The 5,268-nt window shown below is 43.6% G+C and overlaps 1 pseudogene; it reads right to left on the reverse strand.

Annotated features, from left to right (window-relative positions):
* Window positions 1-3,783: 3,783 nt before the first annotated feature.
* Window positions 3,784-4,515, reverse strand: LOC109765427 (cortical cell-delineating protein-like; annotated as a pseudogene).
* Window positions 4,516-5,268: the final 753 nt, after the last annotated feature.

A 5,268-nucleotide genomic window follows, 5' to 3' on the forward strand; every position in this document is an offset into this window, starting at 1 on the left:
TGGGTTGTTTGAGGTGGTATTTATAGGCCGGTTGTAGTGTGCAAGTGCATGCATGTCATTATCAGTCGAGTTAATTAGTTTGACTCTTGCCGTAGTAATTTGCAAAACTTATGTGCAACCATTATTATACTGGCATGTTACGTGTGTAACATCCATCATCCAGTGAGAGCCGAGCCAGCCAGGAGACTTTCCTTTAGTTTTCAAGAAGAGTACTCTTATATGCATGTTGTCTGCTGTGCGGATATAAAGATTTGATGGGTTTACAAGTGTAGCCGTAATAATCTGGAGCATAGCATCGGACAAAGGAATATATCTGGCATGACAGCGCTACGAGCTGGCGTAACCCTGATCATCAGGGTCACGGGAGACACATATAGGAGCTATATGGTTTTGATTCCATGTGTCTATTATATCTATGGTACTCTGGTTTATTATACTGTCTCGTTGGCACAGATGGACATGTCTGTTCAGCTCGCTGTATAATATTTCCTCTGTCCAGAATTACTTGTCGCACAAATAGATAAAAGTGAATGTATTTAGAATTAAAATATGTCTAGATACATTCATTTTTTTCTAACAAGTATTTCTGGACGGAGGGAGTAATTACTTAATCCAGCACCACTGGTTGTGCCAACGAAGAATTACACACGTTTGCTAAACACCAGGTACCTGGAATTTTTCTTTGCATCAGTTACAGTCTGTTTTGTGCGAGGCCAAAGGCAGGGACATTGTGAGGGGTGAAAACGACGAGGACGGGCGGGAGCGAGTCCAAAAGTTGACTGATGCAGGTTGAGATTGGAGGTGCAGGTGTCGCTGGAGTATACTGTAGATCGCGTGTGGGGGCGGGGGGGGGGGGGGGGGGGGGGTGCAGCATGGCGGTTGAGGGAGGTTGAGGGGTACATGCCCCGCCCGCTGGCCGGAAGCGGAGGCTGCCGGTTAGGGTAGGGTAGATAAATTGGGAGGAGGAACCATCACGCGGGGGAGGAAGATGTGAGGGGAAGAAGGTTAACAGGTGGAGGCACGATCGTGCCATCCAACGGCTCGAAAAACTGACTGTGCAGAGTGTTTTTCCTAGATTCCTGACATATAGATGGTCCTATTCAATACTGCATAAATGCCATGGTGCAAGATAGAGCCCATTTGATTGAGTTAAACAGAATAGTTGCACATCATAACCTTTTTTTGGTGAGAGAACACCATTATAGCTAGCTTACATTCATGTGAACAAGGGCGCGTAAACAAATTAAAAATTGAAGTCTATGGATCAACACCTAAGCATCCGCGTTCCCATCTCATTTCACGTATAACCTATACGCTAAAATTGCATTTACAAAGTTATTGTGAATAAAGAGCCCCCCTGGTTGCTCCTAGCTAGGGCTGGCTCAGGCTGAAACCTTGCTCCTGCCGCCGTCGCCCGTTACTACTTGTTTTTTCAGAAAAGTCTTATGTAACTGAACTTTCTTAAAAGTATAAGCAATGATCTTTGAACTTTAAAATCAGCAAATATTACTACCCCAAATTCTAGAGTCCACCCCCTACTCGTCGAGTTCACCATGAACCTGACGAGCACATCGCGTTCTTGATCTTTGTAACTTCTTGATAATATAATTCCAAACAAGCATGGTTAGTGTTGTTACTGGTCATCTGACGAGCCAAACCTGGGTAGAACCTATGCTCCGTACCCGTCTAGTAACCCGAAATTGTGTCTCAATATCATACAAATAAGGAGCGGTTCCTGCATCATTGCTAGGTACCGGACGAAAAACACCTCGGCATTCGCAAATACCAAAATCTTGTCCAAAGTGTCACAACATCATAACTATTATTGTCCAGAGGTTCAACTTAGAATTTGCTTGCACCATACTAATAATTATTGTCTGTGGGTTCAAAGTAGAACTTACCCCCACTACACATATCATGTGCATGTTTGTTAGCACAAATATATTTAAATTTTAATTCATGGATCTCCTAAGTATTTTTTATAACCATCATCGATTTTTTTCTTTTCGATTCTACATTGTTGTCGCCTAAGCTTTAAAAAGCCATTCCAAATGTGTTACTGTTGTTGTAACTCATCATATATATGACAACCGGGAAGTCTTCCTGCACGTGCATGTAAGGACCAGCGTCCTGGGGCCGTAGTTGTCGCTATTGAACCCTTCATATATCTGAAGCACCTACCACCAAATCTCGCCATATGACGAGAAACCCTAACCTCATCGCCTCAAGGAGATGACATGGATCTACGTCGGAGCTCTCTCGACTACGTGTAGATGGACGAACTCAAAGAGGATAAGAGCCTGGAATACAAACCCAAAGAAAACGTGTTGTCATCCGTCCGAGCGCCACAATGATAAAAAAACAAGGGAAAAGGATCAGAAAGAAGATGTAGCAAGTGAATATGAAAATACGTTGATCGTATCATGATTCGTGCAATCATGCATGCTTGCGTACGTACTACACAATTAGTTGCCATATATCACGGGCCGAGTTAACATGACTTGACTAATTTTTTATTATTCTGTGTGACCTTTTATTTATATCTATACTACTATATAGTGTAGCAGTTTTGAATAGAAGCTGATCATCAATTCTATCCATTTATATCATCCTAAATCCAACGGTTGAAAGTAGTGGGATTTGCAATGAATAGTGCATGATTGTTGCATCCACCATGTTCTAGAATGCCTCATCCTTCTCAAGAGACATGGCCCATACTGATTCCTCTTGGACCAGCGATGTTGCAGGTTGAGGTTGACAAAGCGTTGAGCCCAAAAAAAGTTCGTTACGGGGGAGAAACATAAATGTAAAATTAAATTCCATTTTTAATTATTTTCTGTATTAACATTTTTTTGGGATTCTTTGTTAGCAAATTGTGGGGATTGCATATAATAGTTCCAATTTTCTTTATAATATAATTTATTTCTGCATCTATACATCAACAAAAAAAAAATTCCCCTTGAATCTATTAGCAAGTCTATGTTTTCCCTATCGAAATCACCCCCATAATGTTCAAAAGTGCATTCCACGTGCATACATACTAGTAAAATGTGTGAATCAGTTAGATGCCACAACAGGATACAACACCGGATCACCCATACACATTCACTGTAGAATATATTATGCTAATTTAAATAGCGAATTGAGCACAACTCAAATGGTTAGTTTACTTGCGGTGGAATTAGCCCATCAGTTAGACTTGACAGCGGTACTCGCAATTTTCTAGATTTATTTAAGTCTTTCCTCATCAAGTTTGGCTGCTTATCACAAGTGCCACATGACGATGTTCGTTCAGTGAGAGGAGATGTTCCCATCTACTACGAGGCATCGGTGGTGATTTCGTCAATCTCAAATGGTATATGCTAGTTCAGTATCTTAGAGGCGCTCCTAGCGGTAGGGTGTGTGTGCATGTGTTCATACAAGTGAGTGTATGTGAGCATCTATGATTGTATTGTGCTCAGAAAAAACTTAAGTATGGGTGCATGCACTTATGACATCTACCAGTGTACATATGGCATGCGGAATAATTAGTAGTACGATGCAAGCATGCTTGGTTTTTTATGGATCAGCGAACATCAAGATGTAAAAGGTGGCATAAGAGAAGAAGAAAGATCTTCAGCATGAACTTTAATTTTATCAAGAATCATTTAGGCAAAACAGAAAGAAGATGTACCTAATGCATGGGAAAAGATGTGAATCTGATCATGATTGATGCAATCATGCATGCGCTTAAATATGAATATGCAACTCAAGCTGGCACATCACGGGTCGAGTTAACCCAACTTGAAGTATTGAACAAACTTTTTATTCCAGGTACGTGTACAAGTATGTATATCCTTTTACAAATATGCAAATCATGCATTTAGATAACATAACGGGAGACAATGACATTGATCAATCACAAGCTTATCAAGCATGCATGCACGAGCGAGGGAGCCCATGCAAACGCTTGACATATGAACTGTAACAGAAAAAGCATACGTATGGCGCGCGCGTATGACATGCAAACTGGTTACGTATGGCGCGCGCGTATGCATGTACAATATTCATCCATGGATGGATGGATCAGATGGGGCAGGTGAAGTTGGCCGGGCACTTCTTGCCGCACTGCTTGAGGAGGAGGGTCAAGTCGATAGGCACGTTCAGCTTGATGCCGAGAATGTTGGCCCTGATGGCGGTGCAGAGGCACACAGCGGCGTCGAGGTCGGCGAGCCCGCCCAGGAGCGGGCAGCACTGCTCGTTCGCCGGCACACTGATCCTGAGCTTCAGTAGGTTCAGCACGTTGGCGCACACGCCCAGCTTCAACGTGTTGATAGGGCAGCTGCCCCCGCCGGTCGATGGCACGGCAGGCGGTGGGCGGATCGGCGGGGTAGGATGACAGGAGGGCAGTAGGGCCCGCAGCCCTGTACGGCGGCGAGGAGGACCAGGTTCAGGGCGAGGAAGAGGGCGAGCTTGGAGGGCGCCATTGCTCTTACTGGTTTGTGGCTAAGCTTGGTAGGCTTTGCTAGCGTGGGATGGTTTTCTGGGGTTGTTTGGGGTGGTATTTATAGGCCAGGTGTAGTGTGCAAGTGCATGCAAGTGACTCGTTCATGTCATGATTAGTCGAGCCAATTATTTTGACCCTTGACGTAATTTGTAAAGATCATGTGCAACTGTTAATTATTGTACTAGCATGTTACGTGTGTACCACCATTGGAGCATAATCTGTTCGCCAAAGAACAAAACCTGATAGCTGAGCCATGAGACTTTGCTTTAGTTTCAAAAAAAGAAAAGTACTCCCATTTGTGGAGCATAGCAACGGACAAAGGAATATATCGGGCATGCCAGCGCTACGAGCTCGCATACCCCGATCATCCGGGTCACGGGAGGCGTATATAGGCCATTGTGTTGTATGGTTTTGATTCCATGTGTCTACTTTACGTTTCGTACTTTGGTTTGTTCTACTGGCTCGTTGACATGCATGGACACGTATGCTCAGCTAGCTGTAGAATTATTAGTTAATCCGGCCCCATTTATCAACTACTCTCTCCGTTTCTAAATATAAGAGCATCTACAGCCGAACTTGGCAAATCCGACTCCTCAAACGCCCGCAGACGTGCCCGGCACCCCTCATATTTGCCATTCTGCATCCGCGTATCTCATATCCGATGTCTTATATCCATACTACTCATGCACACGTTGATCTATCCTACAAGATCAGACGACGGACAACAAAATTGAGCTACAAAGAAGCACAAGATCGGGTGCAAACGGATAAACATACTTCAC

The sequence above is a fragment of the Aegilops tauschii genome, chromosome 7 (genome assembly GCF_002575655.3).
Source record: "Aegilops tauschii subsp. strangulata cultivar AL8/78 chromosome 7, Aet v6.0, whole genome shotgun sequence".
Taxonomy (NCBI): Eukaryota; Viridiplantae; Streptophyta; class Magnoliopsida; order Poales; family Poaceae; genus Aegilops; species Aegilops tauschii.